The sequence below is a fragment of the Lithobates pipiens genome, unplaced genomic scaffold, assembly GCF_037356315.1.
Source record: "Lithobates pipiens isolate NorthernLeopardFrog02 unplaced genomic scaffold, aLitPip1_a1.2 Scaffold_8, whole genome shotgun sequence".
Classification (NCBI taxonomy): Eukaryota; Metazoa; Chordata; class Amphibia; order Anura; family Ranidae; genus Lithobates; species Lithobates pipiens.
The window spans coordinates 688,288,467-688,311,009 of NW_027507903.1; the positions used below are offsets into that span (position 1 = coordinate 688,288,467).

At 47.4% G+C, this 22,543-nt stretch overlaps 1 protein-coding gene across 1 annotated transcript in view; it reads right to left on the minus strand.

Moving 5' to 3' along the window:
• LOC143963521 (NACHT, LRR and PYD domains-containing protein 3-like) overlaps positions 1-22,543 on the minus strand; it is a 121,517-nt gene that overhangs the window by 82,788 nt on the left and 16,186 nt on the right. The window lies entirely within an intron of this gene.

The window sequence follows — 22,543 nt, forward strand, 5'->3', positions numbered from 1 at the left end:
AATGAGAAGAAGATTATAGATGAAGGAATTCCAGACAAACATCTTGTGATTTATACTTCACAGATTATCAGTGAGGGAAGTAATCAGGGAAACAAAGGAAAGAACATATCAAAGATTATCAGAGTAATGAAATAAAAGAAAGTATAGAACAATAGAAGATTATTATTATACTGATTGCTCCAGATTTTCCATCGTTTGTCATACCAGACATTTTTGGTACTGTAAAAGGCTGGAGCTTTTACAAGACTAAGGCTCAGGTCACATCTATGCGGTGGAGTTTGATGCAGTTTTTCGTTGCATTTTTTGAACACGTGTTTCTGATGCTTTTTTTTAAATGTTTTTTTTGTTTGCATTTTGGCTGTTAAGGAGCAGGTGGATGCCACGTCCTTAACAACCGACGACTCATCAGCTGTCAGCAGAACTCCCTGCTGACAGCTGAATGTAAACAGAACAATGCCAGCATCAAAAATTTTTAAAAAAAAACAGCGTGCCCCCCAATCCATACCAGACCCTTATCCGAGCATGCAGCCCATTAGGTCAGGAAAGGGGAGGGACAAGCGATCAGGACTGGAAGGATTTTCCCCCTTAATGACCAGACCTTTTTTTTGCGATACGGCACTACATTACTTTAACTCACAATTGAGCGGTCATGCAATGCCCGACCCTAACAAATTGATATCCTTTTTCCCCACAAATAGAACTTTCTTTTGGTGGTATTTGATCGCCATTTTTTTTTTTTTTACAAAGAGCGACAATTTTGAATAAAACTATTTTTTTACTTCTTGCTATAACACATATCCAAAAAAATAATAATTTCTTCATCAGTTTAGGCAGATATATTTTCTTCTACATATTTTTGCTAAAAAAAAATAAAAAAAATTCAATAGGCGTATATTGATTGGTTTGCAGAAAAGTTGTCACGTCAAAAAAGGGGAAAGATTTAGGGACTTTTAATTTTTTAGTTTTTACTAGAAATGGTGGTGATCTGTTATTTTTAGTGGGACTGCGACATTGTAGCGGATGAATGTGACCCCAAATGACACGTTTTGGTGACCAGTGACATTATAACATTGATCAGTGCTATAAAAATGCACTGATCAATGTAAAAATGACACTGGCAGGGAAGGGGTTAACCCTAGGGGGTGATCAAGGGGTTAACTGTGTTCCCTCAACATGTTCTAACTGTAGGGGGATGGGCTGCCTGGGACATGACAGAGATCACTGGGAACAGTAGATCTCTGACATGTCCCCTGTCAGAATGGGGATCACCTTGTTTACAAAGGCAGATCCCTATTCTGCCTCTCCTCACTGTGACTTTGGGTCGCCGGCAGACATAGAGTCCGCCCAACCCACAGGCACACCCCGCAACAGCACCTGTGTGAGCTGATGTACAATAATGTCAGTAGGCGCAGGAGAGCCGACTGGCCGCAGTACAACTGCAGTGGGTGGTCATCAAGTAGATTAAAAGAAACAAAGAACAAAAAGAAAGTCCCCCAGTGCAGATCCAGCATCAATCACGCTGCCACCACCATCCAAAAAAAAGAGGCTCCGCCATCTGACAATTCCTAAATAATTAAGGGGCGGGGCCACCAAATTACATAATTCCTCATTTTAATGTGTATATTTGTAACCTAGTTTTTTTTTATGAATACGTAGATACTTTTTATATGCATTCATCTTTTTTGTATTTGAATAAACTGCAACATTTGATCAATACGTCAGATCACGCGCCATCCACCTCTGTCTTACACCTGGCCAACAAATGACATCAGAGGGTAGCCCCATCCGCTTTGTGACATCATTGACCCAGCATGACCCATTCGATGGGGCCCCAAACATTTGAATAACATCCACAATCTGGAAGTCAAAAACGAAACCTCCCAGATGTTACTGTTGTCACTTCCTTGACTAAACTCCGAACTGAACTGAGAGGGTTGATGGTTCAGCAGCATAATAAATACCTTCCGTCCCTAAAGAACCGCTATTGTGCCCCAAACAACAAATCGGGAAAAATCCTGGCTACTAGACACAAGACACAGAGCACAATCCACTAAGTGATATGTTACCACATCCGAGTGTGCTGCAATATATCTCACAACATTAAAAAAATTAGGTGTAATTTACAAAGAATCTCTCATTATAAACTTGCATGCATTATATATTCAAAAATAACAAGTGACATCATGTGGTAAGTTATCACAAGCATGTCGCAAGTGTTGGGGGGAACGGTTCACTAAACACCCGAATTTGCAGGGTTTTCACCGGGTGTTATCCCTTCCAAACACACTGCAATGCACTGAGTGCTGCACAATGCATCCTGTGGGCAAAGCTTTGCTCAATCAGGGCGCAATGTAAGCTGGTTGTTAAGGAGAGGGGCCGGGAAGACGGCCACGGCATCCTTGACAACTGATGAGTCAGCTCTCTATGGGTTTCCCCGCTGACAGCTGAAAAAAAAGCCATCAATAGAAAAGAGTGAAAAAATAATGTGGGGGTCCCCAATCCATACCAGGCCCTTATCCAGGCATGCAGCCTGGCAGGTCAGGAAAGGGGGGGAATGAGCAAGCAACCCCTCTCCTGAACCATACCAGGCCTTATCCCAAAGCTGCTTGTCCCCATGTTGATGGGGACAAGGGTCTCTTCCCCAAAACCTGTGGGCTGTGGTTGTGGGGGTCCCTCAATGTAAAGCCATTGTCAATCATGCCATCCACTGGACCTGAAAGATTTTTTTTAAAAAGCTCCACCTTCTGTGACGGTCGCCTGCTGAATGCCTCCTCTGCGCTTTGTCAGTTCTTATATAGGCAAGTGTGAGGCCACCTGGCAACATTACCTTGTGACCCCACCCCTTGTGACGCCACTGGCCCAGCATGCACCAGCCCATGACATCAGAAGAAACAGTGCCACTGGGTGATGTAGCCAGGTGACCCCATCCCTTCCTATATAAGAAATGTCAAAGTGAAGAGCAGGCATTTGGCAGCAGGCCATCCTTGGAATCTAACATTTACCAATTTATATTTTTGGTGATAATGGAAGTTCATGTTTATGTTGGAAGAAGAATACAATCCATGTCTCTAATCACAATCTCATTGTCCTTGTTTGCTCCACCTTCATACCAATTAACAGGACCAAGACTGAGACACACATCCATCTCCACATAATGTTTTACGGTTCAATGGTATGTCGGCATTAAACCTCCATCTTCCTGAAAATCATATATACATGTTCTGGTGCAAATATTATCCACTTACCGACCACCTGGCCGCATTCTACTAAGGATTACGGATAAGCCCAATGTTCGAGTCGAGCATAAGTTTGACTCGAACATCGGGTGTTCGCCTGTTCGATGAATACCGAACAATTTGGGGTGTTCGTGGCAAATTCGAAAGCCATGGAACACCCTTTAAAAGTCTATGGGAGAAAACAAAAGTGTTAATTTTAAAGGCTTATATGCATGATATTGCCATAAAAAGTGTTTGGGGACCCGGGTCCTGCCCCAGGGGACATGTATCAATGCAAAAAAAGTTTTAAAAAGGTCAGTTTTTTTCGGGTGCAGTGATTTTAATAATGCTTAAAGTGAAACAATAAAAGTGTAATATTCCTTTAAATTTCGTACCTGGGGGTGTGTATAGTATGCGTGTAAAGTGGTGCATGTTTCCCGTGCTTAGAACAGTCTGACAGAAAAATGATATTTAAAACTACTCATGGCTATAATGACTTGTTGGGTCTCGGCAATACAGATAAAATAAGTCATTGACCAGTCCCTTTGGGTCTGGTATGAATATTAAGGGGAACCCCAAACCAAAATGTAAAAACAAATTGCGTGGGGGTCCCCCCAAATTCCATACCAGGCCCTTCAGGTCTGGTATGGATATTAAGGGGAACCCTGCGGCAAAAAAATGGTATGGGGGTCCCCCTTCAGGTCTGGTATGGATTTTAAGGGGAACCCTGCACTAAAATAAAAAAATGGCGTGGGGTTCCCCCCAAAAATATATACCAGACCCTTATCCAAGCATGCAACCTGGCAGGCTGCAGGAAAAGAGGGGGGATGAGAGAGAGCCCCCCTCCTGAACCATACCAGGCCACATGCCCTCAACATGGGGAGGGTGCTTTGGGGTAGCCCCCCAAAGCACCTTGTCCCCATGTTGATGGGAACAAGGGCCTCATCCCCACAACCCTTACCTGGTGGTTGTGGGGGTCTATGGTTGGGGGCTTATCAGAATCTGGATGCCCCCTTTAACAAGTGGACCCCCAGATCCCAGCCTCCCCCCTGTGTGAAATGGTAACGGGGTACAAATGTACCCCTACCATTTCACAAAAAAGTGTCAAAATGGTACAAATGACAAGATAAGTCCTTTATTAAAAAATTAAAAAATAAAAATGTCCCACAAAGTCCATTTATCTTCTCTTGCTCCACCGGCAGACCGAAAAATAAAAAATAAAGACGCGACTGACCCGCTTCCATGGGAGGCACCCGCCATATGACACGTCCTTGCAGGTGACAGTTCTTTTTATAACTGAGGGCGGGGCCACACAGTGATGTTCCTGGGTGACCCTGCCCCCTATGATGCACTGGGACTTCCCTATGGCTTTCCCAGGGAGTTAGAGTGGGCGGGCCACCCAGTTTATGTAAACAGATGGCCCCGCCCCCTCTGACACACAAAGACTTCCCTATGGCTTTCCTGGGGCGTCAGAGGGGGCAGTGCCACCCAGTTATGTAAACAGGTGGCCCCGTCCCCACCAGGAAAGCCATGGGGAAGTCCCCATGCTTCACCGTGTGGCCCCGACCTCAGTTATAAAAGAACTGTCACCTGCGAGGACACATCATATGACGGGTGCCTCCCATAGAGGCAGGTCGGTCGTGGCTTTTTTTTTTTTTTTCGGTCCATCAGCGGAGTGAGAAGAAGATTAATGGACTTCGTGGGACATTTTAATTTTTTTAATTTTTTAATAAAGATTTTGTCCCAAGCTGTGTCTTTTCATTTGTACCATTTTTTTTACTTTTTTTGTGAAATGGCAGGGGTACATTTGTACCCTGTTAGCATTTCACATAGGAGAGCAGGATCTGGGGGTCCCCTTATTAAAGTGGTTGTAAACTCTCCCCCACAACTTTGTCCCATGTAAATCAGCATAAAAAAACCAATGAACACTGCTTGTAGATATCTCCTTACTTACTTAGTATTGTTGTAATCCTTTTTGTTTTTTACTTCTTATGGCACACAACACTGAACTCCCAGGAGACTTCAGAATCATTCAGAGCTTCCTCCTACACACCCTGTGACCATGTGACATGACATGCAGTGTAAACTTGGCCATTACTGCAGTCTTATCAGCTTTAAGGCTGACACAGGGAAACATTAGACATCGGCACAAGTAAATACTATGAAATAAAACAAGTCAGCTATGAGCAGGGAAGCAGGCTTGCAATAGAAATGTTGGATTGAGAAGGAGTCTTGGTTAACAGTACAGGAAGTGCTCAATGTAAGGGCGGAAATACCCTCCACTGTGGACTCAGAAAACAATACTTAAGATGGTGCTGCCTAACCCCTGGAAAAAAGTTTCTTTAAACAGTAAGTAATATGCGATATGGGCTGGATTACAGTGGCTATAGTCTGATAATTACTTATTATAATGGACTAAATGAAGAGAAGCATCAGAGTGGGAGAGTTTACTTCCTCTTTAAAGGGTGCTTCCAGATTCCGATAAGCCCCCCACCCGCAGACTCCCACAACCACCGGGAAAGGGTGGTGGGGATGAAGGCCTTGTCCCCATCAATAAAATTTTGGTTCGGGGGTTCCCCTTAATATTCATACCAGACCCAAAGGGCCTGGTAATGGACTGGGAGGATCTCATGCCGTTTTTTTCAATGTCTTCTTTTATCTGTATTGCTGAGACCCGACAATTCATTATAGCCGTGAGTACTTTTAAATTACCTTTTTTCCTTTAGAAATGTAATTTTGCTGTGGTATTGTTCTAATGGAAACATGTGCCACTTTACAGGCATACTATAGACACCCCCAGGTTCAAAATTTAAAGGAATATTTCACTTTTATTGCTTCACTTTAAGCATTATTAATATCACTGCTCCCGAAAAAAAGTCATTTTTTATTTTTTTTTACTTTTTTATTTATGCAAAAGGAAAGAAATACAAGAAAGAAAATATTACATCATATAGCCACAACAACATACAAAACTTTTTTCTTGTGGTCTTGCGGTTTAAACAGGGTTAATAGTCCTCCATTCATAACCTTCAATGTGTATACATTTTCTTTTCATAAGCCACCTCTATTCACCCCTAACTAACTTAATTCATACCTTTCCATGATATACAACCCAATACTTTCTATTCCTCCCTTCTATTTTATTTTTTCTGAAGGACACCCCAAATCATAATCAAAACCCCCGAAAGAATGTCTAACCCCCCTCCCATCCCTCCCCTTTTTCATCTTCCCTTCTCCTCTCATCCCCCCTCCCCACGGAGGATGGGAGCCTCCATATTATTTTCCATATTCAAAGGACTCGGAGCGTTTAAAAAAATTCAAAGGACTCAAAATATTCAAAGTATTCAAAGATGGGCAGACTCATTCCTCTATTGTATTCCCCAACAATTTCTTCCCTTCTTCGGAGTATATAAATAAGTTCCAAGCTGTCCAGGTTTTAGTATACTGCTCTTTTCTGTCTTGGGCCGAGAGAACTAAGTCCCCTATAGCTCCCACATTTCGGACCCTATTAAACCACATTGCAATTGAAGCTGGCCTAGTATCTTTCCAGCAAAGAGCAATACCAGCCTTAGCCGCATTAACTAAATGGCATAAAACTGATTTTTTTATGTCTGTAGAGGTATTTGTGAACAGTGAAGTAAAAAAAAAGCCGGGTCATCTGGTATTGAAAATGCTGGAATTTTTTGGGAAATTCTTTGTACCTCTAGCCAGTATTGTCTGATCTTTGGACATGATCAGAATATATGGATCAAAGTCCTCCGTTCCTTATTACATTGCCAACAGCGGTCCGAGGCCTCAGGGAAAAACGTAGAGTCTTGACGGGGTATAATACCACCACATCAGTACCTTGTAGTTAGATTCCTGGGTTTGTGTACAGACCGATGTAACGCAAGATGTATTATCTTCTGACGTTGTACTGGCATTAAGGTCTTTCCAAGATCTCTCTCCCATTTCCCAATTCCAGGCATCTTAAAGTCATCCATATCGTCCAGGAGAGGGGCTCTTTTTCCTCACAGTATTGCTTGAATTTAGTCAATTGTCATTGATAATTTATCGCCGGACCCAACAATTTAAAGAAATGGCACAATTGTAATGCCTGCCAAAACTGCCATTTTTAAAACTTTTTTTGCATTGATACAAGTCCCCTGGGGCAGGATTTGGGCCCCCAAACCCTTTTTAGGACAATAACTTGCATATTAACCTTTAAAAATAGCACTTTTGATTATTCATGTTCATGTCCCATAGACTTTAACAGTGTTTGCGTGTTTTAATAATTTTTTTGACCGTTCACATGTTCTGCTGCGAACCGGACCTGGGGGTGTTCGGCTCATCCCTACTAAGGATGTGGGGCACTGTACTGAGGACAGGGGGCGCTGTACTGAGGACGGGGGGCATTATACTGAGAACGGGGATGCTATACTGAGGACGGAAGGGGGAGCTGTACTGAGGATGGAGGGGGGAGCTGTACTGAGGACGGAGGGGGTCGCTGTACTGAGGACGGAGGGGGGAGCTGTACTGAGGATGGAGGCGGGAGCTGTACTGAGGATGGAGGGGGGAGCTGTACTGAGGACGGAGGGGGTCGCTGTACTGAGGACGGAGGGGGGAGTTGTACTGAGGACGGAAGGGGGAGCTGTACTGAGGACGGAGGCGGGAGCTGTACTGAGGATGGAGGGGGGAGCTGTACTGAGGACGGAGGGGGTCGCTGTACTGAGGACGGAGGGGGGAGTTGTACTGAGGACGGAGGGGGGCGCTGTACTGAGGACGGAGGGGGGCGCTGTACTGAGGACGAAGTGGGGCGCTGTACTGAGGATGGAGGGCATGCTCTGCTGAGGACGGGGGTGTGATGTACTGAGGACGGGGGGCACTGTAGGCAAAGCAATGTGCTGGTACATCTCTGCCTACTTCCAGGTTTAGGGTTCTAGGCATGTTAACCCCACCCGTCCTTTCATACTGCCCCCCTCATGTTATTCTACCTTCCCTCATATTATTCTGCCTCCCCTCCTATTATTCTGCCTCCCCTCCTGTCACACTGCCCCTCCTGTCACACTGCCTCCCCCACATGTCAAACTGCTCCCCCTTCTGTCATATTGCTCCCCATATTGGTACCCTTTGCCCCTCTCATGTCATAATGCTCCCCTCCTGTCACACTGCCCAAGTACCCTTCTTAGATGTGATGGGTACATTAGTTTTCTTTTTTAGACTGTATTTTATTTTCATCTGGTGATCTGGCCAGTAAGTCTCTAGGGGAGTGCCTAGGCACAGGACGTGAACTGATATCAAGAGTGCCTAGGCACAGGAAGTGCACTGATATCAGGAGTCCCTAGGGTCAGGAAATGTACTAATATCAGAAGTGCCTAGGCACAGGAAGTGCATTGATATTGGGAGTGCATAGGCACAGGAAATGTACTAATATCAGAACTGCCTAGGCACAGGAAGTGCACTTCTATTTTCTGGGAGGAATGTGAGAGAAAATGTAGATTTTTCAGGGAGGTGCCTAGGCACAATGACATTTTCTGGATGTTTCCCATAACGCAGCAAATCTTCCCTCTCTGAGTTCTGGATTACTTGGAGGCGGAGTCACCTACAGCTGTATTAGTTAGTGGCTGGCCTAGGCTGGGGGGAGGAGATAACATGTGTGTCTCAGATCCTGGGATTTTTGATCCCGCCCACTCACCAGTAATATAAATATAGGGGAAGAGCGAGTTCAGGCCCTTTGGTCATGTACTACTGTGCTTTGCAGTCCATTGGAGGCACCAGGGTTATGGAGAACACCCAAGCATGGGAAACACAGAGATGGACTTCTACCTTGCAGAGGTATGCCTGGGCAGTAGGGATGAGCTCATTGTTTGAGTTGAACACATGTTCGACACGAACACCAGCTGTTCGCCCATTCAGCAAAGCCAGAACTCTGTGGGCCGTTCGCATCATATTAGTGTGGCGCTCACGGCCCACAATGCACTGCGCCATCGCAGTGCATTGCTGGCTCATGATTGGACAAGCATGAATTGTGACCCCGCATGCTTAGCCAATCGCAGCGCCGGCAGCGAGGAGAGCCATAATTGGCCACAGGCAATGGCCAATTATAGCTCAGGGGTAAGGATGAGCCGAACACCCCCCTGTTCAGTTCGCACCAGAACCTGCGTACAGACCTAAAATTCGTGTGAACTTTAGAACCCTATTAAAATCTATGGGACTCGAACGTTCACAATCTAAAGTGCTAATTTTAAAGGCTAGCATGCAAGTTACTGTCCTAAAAAGTGTTTGGGGACCCGGGTCCTGCCACAGGGGACATGGATCAATGCAAAAAAAGTTTTAAAAACAGCCGTTTTTTCAGGAGCAGTGATTTTAATAATGATTAAAGTGAAACAATAAAAGTGTAATATTCCTTTAAATTTCGTAGGGGGGGTTGTCTATAGTATGCCTGTGAAGGGGCGCATGTTTCCCGTGCTTAGAACTGTCCCTGCACAAAGTGTCATTTTGCAAGGAAATAAAGTATTTTAAAATCACGTGCGGCTATATTGTCGGCTCCCGTAATACAGAGAACACTCAATGAGCGCCCCCCCTCCTGAACCATACCAGGCCACATGCCCTCAACATTGGGAGGATGCTTTGGGGGTCTGTGACCCCTCAAAGCACCATGTCCCCATGTTGATGGGTACAAGGGCCTCATCCCCACAACCCTGGCAGGTGGTTGTGGGGGTCTGCGGGTGGGGGGCTTATCAGAATCTGGAAGCCCCCTTTAACAAGGGGACCCCCAGATCCCTGTTTGAAATGGTAAGGGGGTACAAAAGTACCCCTACCATTTCACAAAGAAAGTGTAAAAAATGGTTAAATAAGACAAACACACTTTTGAAAAATTCCTTTATTAAAAAAAAAAAAAAAAAAAAGATTCCAGCGGTGCTAATCCATTCTTGCTATCCAGCGATGGATTATCATATCTCCGGGGGCCAGCGATGGCTGATCTGATCCAGCGATGGGTGATTTTCAGTCCAGTGCAGTGCATGCATGCATCCGTCTTCTGTCTCCACTGCGGAGACACTGCAGGGATCCCAGCGTTGACATTTCTTATATTAGGAGCAGTGGTGGCTGGTGCTCCATTTTTTTGGGGGGGCGCAAAGAATGCCTGAACCAGCCTCCCCCCCCCCCAGCCGCTGGTCACTCGCCCGCAATAGGGCCTACAGATTGATAAATAGACAGAGAAATTAGATAAATGGACACATGGATAGATAGACAATGGGTGGGGGGATGGAAGAATGGATGGATGGATGGATGGATGGATGGATAGATAGATACTGGGTGGGAGGGAGGGATGGATGGATAGACACTGGGTGGGAGGGATGGATGGATAGATAAATAGATACCGGAGGGAGGAATGGATGGATGGATGAACACTGAGCGGGATGTATGGATGGACACTGAGTGAGCGGGATGGATGGATAGACAGTGAGTGGGATGGATGGATGGATGGATGGACAATGAGTGAGTGGGATGGATGGATGGACAGTGAGTGAGTGGGATGGATGGATGGACAGTGAGTGAGTGGGATGGATGGATTGACAGTGAGTGAGTGGGATGGATGGATTGACAGTGAGTGGGATGGATGGATGGATGGACAGTGAGTGGGATGGATGGATGGATGGACAGTGAGTGAGTGGGATGGATGGAAGGACAGTGAGTGAGTGGGATGGATGGATGGATGAACAGTGAGTGGGATGGATGGATGGACAGTGAGTGAGTGGGATGGATAGACAGTGAGTGAGTGAGTGGGATGGATGGATGGACAGTGAGTGGGATGGATGGACAGTGAGTGAGTGAGTGGGATGGATGGACAGTGAGTAAGTGAGTGGGATGGATGGACAGTGAGTGAGTGGGATGGATGGATGGATGGACAGTGAGTGGGATGGATGGATGGACAGTGAGTGAGTGGGATGGATAGACAGTGAGTGAGTGGGATGGATGGATGGATGGATGGATGGACAGTGAGTGAGTGAGATGGATGGACAGTGAGTAAGTGAGTGGGATGGATGGACAGTGAGTGAGTGGGATGGGTGGACAGTGAGTGAGTGGGATGGATGGATGGACAGTGAGTGGGATGGATGGACAGTGAGTGGGATGGATGGATAGTGAGTGAGTGGGATGCATGGACAGTGAGTGGGATGGATGGACAGTGAGGGAGTGGGATGGATGGACAGTGAGTGAGTGGAATGGATGGACAGTGAGTGAGTGAGTGGGATGGATGGACAGTGAGTGAGTGGAATGGATGGACAGTGAGTGGGATGGATGGACAGTGAGTGGGATGGATGGACAGTGAGTGGGATGGATGGATGGATGGACAGTGAGTGGGATGGATGGATGGACAGTGAGTGAGTGAGTGGGATGGATGGACAGTGAGTGGGATGGATGGATGGACACACACAGATCAGTGATGAGTGAGTGGGATGGATGGACAGTGAGTGAGTGGGATGTATGGACAGTGAGTGAGTGGGATGGATGGACAGTGAGTGAGTGGGATGGATGGATGGACAGTGAGTGAGTGGGATGGATGGATGGACAGTGAGTGAGTGAGTGGGATGGATGGATGGACACACACAGATCAGTAATGAGGACTTACAGGTCTGTTAATGAGGCTCTGTCCTGAGCAGGAATCCATGGCTAGTGATTGGCAGCTGTGACTCCTCCTTCCTTCCATACACTGGGTGTGGTCTGATCTCGGTGTGTAGTCGGTCACACAAGGGGTCGCTCTCCTTATATATACAGGATGGGCTGTGTGTTTAACAAGAGCCTCCACTGACACCGCCAAACCGAGACACGTCAACACCAGTGGAGATAATAGAAGCACTGAGGATCAGCACTTGTTAAACTCACAGCCTGTGTGAAGCCTCCCCCTCCATTCATCCTGTAGAAATAAGGAGACCGCCTTGTGTGATCCTCAGTGATTCTATCATCTCCACTGGTGTGGCTGTGCCTCGTTTGGCTGTCAGTGGAATCATTCAGCTCTGCCCCCTCCTGCGGATTTCCAGCATCTACCTTGTTGTTGTTGAGTTTCATAGAGGCAAGTGCGGGAGTTCACTCCTCCGCTCGGCGCACTGGTCTGACACAGGGAAATCCGGAAGTGACATACTAACTAGTCTGTCACTCAAAGCACATAGTATAGTAATCCTATGGGCACCGGGCGGATGCAGATCGGCACTTTTCATTGCGCCACAAGGCGGGTAAAAACCCCGCAAATGAAGCACCACGTCTGCAATCTTGTGATTGCATTGACGTGGCGCTTCACATAGTGCGGTGTGTCCGGCGCTCCAACACAGTGCACTTAAGCACTTTTTTTCACATTTTTTTTGTGACTGACTGCATGGAGGGGGGCAGCGCCCGGGCGCCCCCTATGGACGAGCCGCCACTGATTAGGAGGGTGTGGCCACCCGTCACCTGACTCCGCCCCCTCTGACGCTGGTGAGGGAAGCCATGGAGTTCCCCAGTGACGTATGGGTGACCCCGCCCCCCTCTGATGTAACGGAAAGCTGCGTTACATCAGAGGGGGTCAGGTGATGGGTGGCCCTGCCCTCCTAATATAAGAAATGTCAGCGCTGGGATCCCCGCAGTGTCTCCTCAGTGGAGACAGAAGACGGATGCATACATGGACAGCGCTGGACTGAAAATCACCCGACACTGGATCAGATCAGCCATCGCTGGACCCCGGAGAGATGATCATCCATCGCTGAATAGCAAGAGTGGATTACCACCGCTGGAATATTTTTTTTATTTTTAATACAGGAATTTTTCAAAAGGGTGTTTGTCTTATTTAACCATTTTTTACACTTTCTTTGTGAAATGGTAGGGGAACTTTTGTACCCCCTTACCATTTCAAACAGGGGGGGCTGGGATCTGGGGGTCCCCTTGTTAAAGGGGGCTTGCAGATTCTGATAAGGCCCCCGCCCGCAGACCCCCTCAACCACCGGTCAGGGTTGTGGGGATGAGGCCCTTGTATCCATCAACATGGGGACATGGTGCTTTGAGGGGTCACAGACCCCCAAAGCATCCTCCCAATGTTGAGGGCATGTGGCCTGGTACGGTTCAGGAGGGGGGCGCTCTCTCGTCCCCCCTCTTTTCTTGAGGCCTGCCAGGTTGCGCACTGGGATAAAGGGTCTGGTATTGATATTTAGGGGGACCCCACGTAAAAAAAAAATTAAATTTGACGCAGGGTTTCTCTTAATATCCATACCAGACCTGAAGGGCCTGGTAATTGAATTTAGGAGAACCCCACGCTTTTTTTTTAATCAATGAATGAATTGTCCACTCCCTAATACAGAGAACACTCATTGAGTGTTCTCTGTATTACGGGAGCCGGCAATTGAAAGTGATTTTAAAAGCCTTTATTTCCTTGCGAAATAACACTTTGTGCAGGGACAGTTCTAAGCACGGGAAATATGTGCCCCTTCACAGGCATACTATAGACACCCCCCCCCCCCCCCCCCAGGTATGAAATTTAAAGGAATATTACACTTTTATTGTTTCACTTTAATCATTATTAAAAATCACTGCTCCTGAAAAAACTGCAGTTTTTAAAACTTTTTTTTGCATTGATCCACGTCCCCTGGGGCAGGACCCGGGTCCCCAAACACTTTTTAGGACAGTAACCTGCATATTAGCCTTTAAAATTAGCACTTTAGATTTCTTCCATAGACTTTTATTGGGTGTTCCGGCTTTTCAAATTTGCCGCGAACAGCCCAAATTGTTCACTGTTCGTTGAACAGGCCAACAGGCAATGTTCGAGTTGAACATGAGTATGACTCAAACTCAAAGCTCATCCCTACTCAGGGGGTTTAGTACACGCCCCACACTATATAAGGCCACCAGCGCTGTGGCCTTGTGTAGTGTGTTGCGGCTTTCAGGGAGAGAGCAGGATAGGCAGGGACAGTGTGTTCTTTTCTTGTGAACCTAGCGCTGTTAAAGTGGGTGTTGTGTGCCTCCAGCACAGTATACACCTGAAGCTACCCTTTATTACTGGTCTTCTGTAATACAGGCATCTGCAATAGTGATGGACGAACTTCCGACGCGACGTTTCGCAAACGCGACCGATAGTTTGCGAACCGTAATGTTCGCAGCGGGCCCCATTGACTTCAATGGGAGGCGAACTTTGCAAACCTACAGGTCAAATTTGCAGCCACAAAATAATTAATAGCTGTGCAAACATAGTCTCACCACATGGCCAATGACATAACACATGTATGAGGTGAATTTGGGATCGACAACTACAAGCATTCTTTTTTTATATGGGAAATTGTTGTGACAATTCAGGACTGTGGAGCGCATGAAGGCAATGGAGGAGAGGGAAGGTCAGGGTAGGCAAAGAAGAGGGTGCAGGAGATGATCACCAGCAGCGGGACATACAGCAATGACACCTGCATCGTGATAGAGTGATCTGACACCAGCACCGTGATAGACAGCACTGACATCAGCAGCGCGACATACAGCAATGACACCTGCACCATGATAGAGTGATCTGACACCAGCACCGTGATAGAGAGCACTGACATCAGCAGCGTGACATAAAGCACTGACACCAGCACCGTGATATACAGCACTGACACCAGCACCGTGATAGAGAGCACTGACATCAGCAGCGTGATATACAGCAATGACACCTGCACCGTGATAGAGTGATCTGACACCAGCACCGTGATAGAGAGCACTGACATCAGCAGAGTGACATAAAGCACTGAAATCAGCACCGTGATATACAGCACTGACACCAGCACCGTGATAGAGAGCACTGACATCAGCAGCATGACATAAAGCACTCACACCAGCACCGTGATATAAAGCACTGACACCAGCACCGTGATATACAGCACTGACACTGGCACTGACACCGTAAGCAGCCCCAGGAGGAAGTCAGCATAGCACAGGGATGGTGGGAGCCCCTCATAATAAGCAGCCCCAGGAGGATGTCAGCATAGCACAGGGATGGTGGGAGCCCCTCACAATAAGCAGCCCCAGGAGGAAGTCAGCACAGCACAGGGATGGTGGGAGCCCCTCATAATGAGCATAGTACAGGGATGGTGGGAGCCCCTCATAATAAGCAGCCCCAGGAGGAAGTCAGCACAGCACAGGGATGGTGGGAGCCCCTCATAATAAGCAGCCCCAGGAGGAAGTCAGCACAGCACAGGGATGGTGGGAGCCCCTCATAATGAGCATAGCACAGGGATGGTGGGAGCCCCTCATAATATGCACAGCAGAGGTACAGCCCCAGGAGGAAGTCAGCACAGCACAGGGATGGTGGGAGCCCCTCATAATAAGCAGCCCCAGGAGGAAGTCAAGTATGTGCAAGTATTTTATACGTGTATTACACAACTATATACTGAAGACCAAATAGTACACTTATACCAGTCCTTAAGGACCTTTGTGGAACTAGTAGCTAGGTATTAGCAGACTGTATCTCAGTCCCTATACTGATAAAGGATTGCTGCAGCAGAAAGGCAGCAGTCAGCACCTCAACCCTATATAGTGTGGACCTATACCAGTCCTTAAGGAATAGCAGACTGTACCTCACTCAACCCTATGTACTGTAGTACCCTATACCTTACCAGTCCTTATAAGGACCTTTGTGGAACTAGTAGGTTGTGAATGATTAGCAGACTGTACATCAGTCCCTATACTGATAAAGGACTACTGCAGCAGAAGGGCAGCAGTCAGCAGTAGTGCACCTCAACCCTATATATTGTGGACCTATACCAGTCCTTAAGGAATAGCAGACTGTACCTCACTCAACCCTATGTACTGTAGTACCCTATACCTTACCAGTCCTTATAAGGACCTTTGTGGAACTAGTAGGTTGTGAATGATTAGCAGACTGTACCTCAGTCCCTATACTGATAAAGGACTACTGCAGCAGAAGGGCAGCAGTCAAGTATAATATTCTTTCTATATTTGGAAGAAAGAATATTATACGTGTACAAGCCTATTACCATACCAGTCATGAAAAGAACCTTTGTGGACCTAATAGTAACAGCTACTGATTAAACTGACTGTCCCTCACTGCCACACGCAGCTTCCTACCTGTCCCTATTTAAACTGACAAAACACAGGCTCCTGCAACAAGAACTTGAATAGCACTCAAAACTATATCCTGTACTACTTTACCATACCAGTCCTGAAAAGGACTTTTGTGGACCTAATAGTAACAGCTGATGATTAAACTGACTGTCCCTGCTGCACACAGCATCCTGTCCCTCTCTCTACACTGACAAAAGACAGGCTGCTGCAACAATCACTAGCACAGCAGTGCCTCAAACCTATATCCTGAACTACACCTAACACCTATACCAGTCCTGAAAAGAACTTTTGTGGACCTAATAGCTAGCGATTTGGGTCAATGCAGTCTCTCCCTGCTCCACACAGCAACCTCTCCCTATAGTGACATATGAAAGAATGTAAAATGGCCGCCGGATCGGGTCTATTTATAAGTTAGGGGGAATGTCCAAGTGTCCATGTGCTGTAATGTCTCAATTGGCTGTCCTGTACCCCATGATGGATGTGTCATCATAGGTCAAAGTTCTTTTACACAGTAAACACGGAAGTCCGCTGGGCGAACGGCGGCAATAGTCCGCCGATCGGGCGGACCGCAAACAGCTGAAATTATCCGCGAAACGACCGCTGGGCGAACCATTCGGCCATCCCTAATCTGCAACAGTTAAAGTGGGTGTTGTGTGCCTCCAGCACAATATACACCTGAAGCTACCCTTTATTACTGGTGTTCTGTAATACAGGCATCTGCAGCAGTTAAAGTGGGTGTTGTGTGCCTTATACACAGTATACACCTGAAGCTACCCTTTATTATTGGTGTTCTGTAATACAGGCATCTGCAGCAGTTAAAGTGGGTGTTGTGTGCCTCCAGCACAGTATACACCTGAAGATATCCCTTATTGCTGGTGTTCTGTAATACAGGCACCTGCAGCATTTACAGTGGGTGTTGTGTGCCTCCTGCACAGTATACACCTGAAGCTACCCCTCATTGCTAGTGTTGTTCTGTTTCTGTAACACAGGCAGGCAGCTGCAGTAATTACAGTCAGTGTAATGTATCATCTGCTCAGTTTGCACCTAAAGCTACCCAATTGCTGGTTTTCCCATCTCCCTGCAGGCCATTACTATGTCTGGAAGGCCAACAAGGAAAGGCAGACAGTCACGAGTCAATAAAAGAGGGCAAGCAGGCTCTGTGTCTAGAGACAACTGTGCTGGTCGTGGATGCGGTGCATCGTCATCAGCACGTGGCCATGGGACGCGCTTGTCCTTATTTTCGGCAGCTGGACGTGTTGAGCCGCATCATGCCGAAGACTTGGTAGAGTGTATGACCAAGCCCTCTTCATCCTCCTCATCCTCTCTCACCCAGGCGCAGGGTACTAACAAAGCAGCTGCCAATGCATCCTCTTCCCTCATCTTAATGTCATCATTAGTGACTCCTTCCCTAGACCACGTCCTCCTGAGGAGTCCCCTGAACTCTTTGAGCACGGTGTTGGGTACATGCTCCAGGAGGTTGTCCAGCGTTTTGAAGGCTCTGATGATGATACCCAGCTAGAGAAAGGCAGTAACGCAAGCGCAGAGGGAGGGGATGCTCAAGAAGGACAGCAATCTGGCAGTCATGTTCCACCAGCTACAGCATACTGCCAGGTTTGCTCCAGTGATAAAGAGGGAGGGGGTAATGAAGTCACTGGCTCCACATGGGTACCTGATAGGAGAGAGGAGGAGGAGGCACATTTCCAATGAGGCAGGATGTCCTCCGGGGGCCATCTTAGGGGCAGCACACTGACTGAATCACACCGCATAGCTCTACCTGTACAGGGCACTGCCTGCGTTATTCCAAAAGTTATTTGGTGTGGGCTTTTTTTGAGACGAGTGCATCAGATCGCACTGCTGCCATTTGCAACATATGTCTCAAGCGTATCTTGCGTGGCCAAAACATCAGCCGCTTGGGCAACACATGCTTGACCAGACATATCTTGACCTGCCATGCAGCTAGTTGGGAAGCGTACCTTAAAGACTCACGTCCGATTGTAGCAGGCAAATTTCCCTGCCCCAGCTGCTGGACCATCGAAAAAAGTTCACTCCCAGCCATCCACATGCCCAGCAGTTGAATGCTAGTTTGGCTAAGTTGCTAGCACTTCAACTGCTGCCTTTTCAGTTGGTAGACTTGGCCCCCTTCCGTGAGTTTGTGCAATGTGCGGTTCCTCAGTGGCAGGTCCCCAAACGCCACTTTTTCTCACGGAAGGCGATTCCGGCTCTCTACCAGCATGTGGAAGGCAATGTCCATGCCTCGCCGGACAGGGCGGTCAGCAGTAAGGTGCATATTACTGCTGACTCATGGTCCAGCAGGCATGGACAGGAAAGTTACCTATCTTTCACGGCCCATTGGGTCAATCTTCTGGCAGCTGGGAAGGATGCAGAACAAGGTGCAGTAGTGTTGGAGGTTGTTCCGCCACCACACCTCCAAAATGCTACTACTGGTTGTGACACACCTCTCTCCTCCACCCCTCCTCTTCTTCTTCCTCCATGGCATCTTCCAGTGCTTTGTCCTCAGAACTAGCGGTGCTCCATAGGCATTCAAGGGGCTATGCAGGTAAGCAGGCAAAAATATGCCATGCCGTGCTTGTGCTGGTTTATTTGGGGGACAGGAGGCACACTGGGGCAGATATTTTGTCAGCTTTGCAGAGGCAGGCCGAGAGGTGTTTGACGCCATGCCAGCTTAAGCCAGGAATGGTGGTTTGTGACAATGGCACCAACTCGTCTCCGCCCTCTGACAGGCACAACTGACCCATGTGCCCTGTGAGGCTCATGTGCTTAACCTGGTGGTACTGTGGTTCTTGGGCAGGTACAGGATGTCCTGAAGCAGGCCAGGAAAGTTTGTGTGCATTTCCGCTGATCATTTGATGGCAGTCCTCGGCTGGCTGAGCTCCAAAAGGAGTTGAACCTGCCCAAGAATCTTCTTATATGTGACATGCCCACCAGGTGGAACTCAACGTTGGCCAGGCCAGGAAAGTCTGTGTGCATTTCCGCCGATCATTTAATGCCTGTGCTCAGCTGGCTGAGCTCCAAAAGGAGTTGAACCTGCCCAAGAACCGCCTTATATGTGACATGCCCACCAGATGGAACTCAACATTGACCATGCTGCAGTGGTTGCACACGCAGCAGAGGGCCATCAATGAGTACCTGTGTGACTATGGCACCAGGACAGGGTCAGGGGAGCTTGTTTTTTTTCACCACACTAGTGGGGCATGATCAGGGATGCATGCACTGTCCTGTCACCATTTGAGGAGGCCACAAGGATGGTGAGCAGTGACAGTGCATGCATCAGTGACACTGTACCTCTTGTCCACCTGTTGGAGCATACGTTGTGTGAAATAATGAATAGGGCACTTAAGGCAGAACAGAGGCAGGAAGAGGAGGACTTCCTTGCCTCTCAAGGCCCCCTTTATCCAGACAGTGTTCCTGCTGTCCCACCCATCACACAGTAAGAGGATGAGGAGGAGGAGGAGGAGGCTTGTGTCAGCATGGAGGTGGAGCTTGGCACTCAGTATCAGCAGTCTTTTAGGGAAGATTTACAGTCCCACAAAACCTGTGGACTTGTACGTGGCTGGGAGGAGGTGACTGTGGATCATGTTGTCCTTAATGACCCAGAGGACTCTGGACCGAATGCCACAGCTAACCTACGCTGCATGGCCTCCCTGATCCTGCAAAGCCTGGTGAGGTAGGTGTGTCTAAAGCCGCGTACACACGTAGCCGTCTGTCCGACGTACTTAGTCTGGCGGACTTTCCGCCAGACTGTCCTGGCCGGCCGGGTAGCCGGGTAGCGTGCTCGGACAAGGGTCTGTTGTGGACTTTGGGGGGGACCCCCACGCTGATTTTTTTCGGCGTTGGGGTTCCCCCTTAAGTCCATACCAGGCGGCGGGGCCAGCGACATCTCCTTCGTGGGCCCCGCCTACCTGGAGACCCGCTCGAAATGAGCGGACTTTTCTCCGGGCGGGAAAAGTCCGTTCATTTCAAAAGTACGGCGGACTGGCATACACACGGCCGGATTGTCCGCCGAAATGCGAGTCCGGCGGGAAGATTGGAGTGTAAAACTACATTCTAAGTCCTCTGTACTTTCGGGTCAAAAAAGTATGCCGGAGGCTACACACGGGGGGATTGTTTGGCGGACTTGAGTTTGCCGGACTTTTCCACCCGCTTGTTTGATCGTTAGGGGTAGTACTACATACAGTCATAATGTCTGAGCCCAGTGTGATGGTGGCTGTAATGAACTGAGGAATACGCATAGGTCTATGAGCTGTTGAGGGTATACACAAAGGATAAGGGAACATAGGAGGGTAACGTAAAAAAGAGAAACAATACTGAAATAACAAAAATAACAGAGTTGGGTGGAGTAATCACCCAGTAACCATAACTGACTTCACCTTTTTCTACATGAGGTTCGTCACTCATATAGGGTTCCCAGAGAGTGCACGCACCCCCTGGAATGGTCTTGTTTAACACCTCGGGGAGGGGGGAGGGAAAAAATAGGAGGGGGTGAGAAAGGCCAAGGAGTGACTCTCAGGAAGGGAGTGGAGGGGTGAGAGGTGGGGAAGGGAGGGTGGAGGGGGACATAGCAGAAAGGCGCCAGGACACTAGGACGTGTCTATAGTGGCATCCAATAGCCAGCATGTGAACTGACAGGGCTAAATAAAAGTTGGTAAGAGAAATAAACAAACATGCAAAAACAATAACTAGCTTTGCATTGCTGTACCAAAGTCTAGCTAGTAATAGTTATAAAGGTTATGTCGCAGCAGCAGCCACTGCAGATGGTAGCCGACAGATGAGGTACAAACAAAAATTACCCAATCCCAGCACGTTCAATGCGGTCCAGGAGGAGCAGGAACAGGTCAGCGGATCTCTGTTTGATGGGGATGTGTTGTCGGGCGGCTGCATTTGTACGCCAGCTTTTCAGGACTCAGCTGATGTTTGATGGAGGCCCGAGGGTCAGTCGCAGATCCCGAGGGGGGGTTCCTTGCCAAGGGGTCTTGTTCCGTATCCATTTCTGTTGGATGGTTGAGATAATGTTCCGCTTCAGCAGGGGATGTGAAGGTGTGGCGTGAGCCAGTCGGAGAAGTGATGTGGAGAACTGCTGGGTATGCCAAAGTGAATTTAACATGGTTGTTAAATAGTGTTGCGCAGATTGGCAAAAAGGCTTTGCGTTGTTTCATGACCTCAACTGAGTAGTCTGCAAATAGTAGCAAATTAATACCGTCAATGGTGAGGGATCGTTGGCTGCAGAATTTCTGTAAAATGGTGGTCTTGTCCACATAGTTCAGGTATCTGACAATGACGGCTCTGGGCTTGGTACGCTGGTCATTGCATTGGCCTATGCGGTGAGCGCATTCAATAACGCACGGAGTACGGAGACCTAGCTGTGCAGGAATGCTAAAGCGCAAAGGTCTGTGAGTTGCATATAAGTAAATGATTCAGGCAATCCCACGATCCGCAGGTTGTTCCTCCTCAAACTATTTTCTAAATCATCTAATTTGTCCCACAAGTCCCTGTTGGAGTGAGTGAAGCGTGCTATGGCAGCAGCATGTGCAGTAGTGTCATCCTCCATTATGGATAACCTCTCCTCAGCATGTGTAATGTGCTGAGCCTGCAGCTGGATTTCAGCCTGAAATTGCTCCAGGGCTTTCTGGAGAGCATAGTCTATTGTGGAGGTTAGTGTGGGTGTCAGGAGAGAGACCACTGCCTGAGCTATGTCGGCAGATGAAGCACATTGTGTCCAAATATATTCAGAACTGATTTAGACAAACTGAAAAAACAAACATATAAATAAAAGAAAATGCAGCGCTATGTGATATTAACCTTACTAGTGCGACAATAAATACCACAAATTGAGGCCGTGACACTTACATCCAAGTTATGAGAAAAAAACAATATATGAATAATAAAAAACAAAACATCTTTGTGTCGAGCAAGTTTACAGTGAAAAAAATAATATCAAAGTATCATCAAATATCAAAAAAAGTCTCAATTTTCAGCAAGTCCAGATTGAAAAGGGTATATGCTGAAAAAATATATTGAACAAAAATATATCTAATAATGTCCCATAAGTGGCTCTTGTGATGATGATCCAGGAAATAAGCTCAGTGACTTCACACACTTGTTCCCCTCCCCCCATGTGTGACTGCGCTCACCTCAAGGAATGTGACTGCATAATCACGTTTGGTCTACAAAAGCAGCTGAACCACCTCTGGGCTCTAAGTATAACGGGCTTTGCAGGATCCCCCCGGTGGTATAATCCAGAGATGTTGTCTTCAATT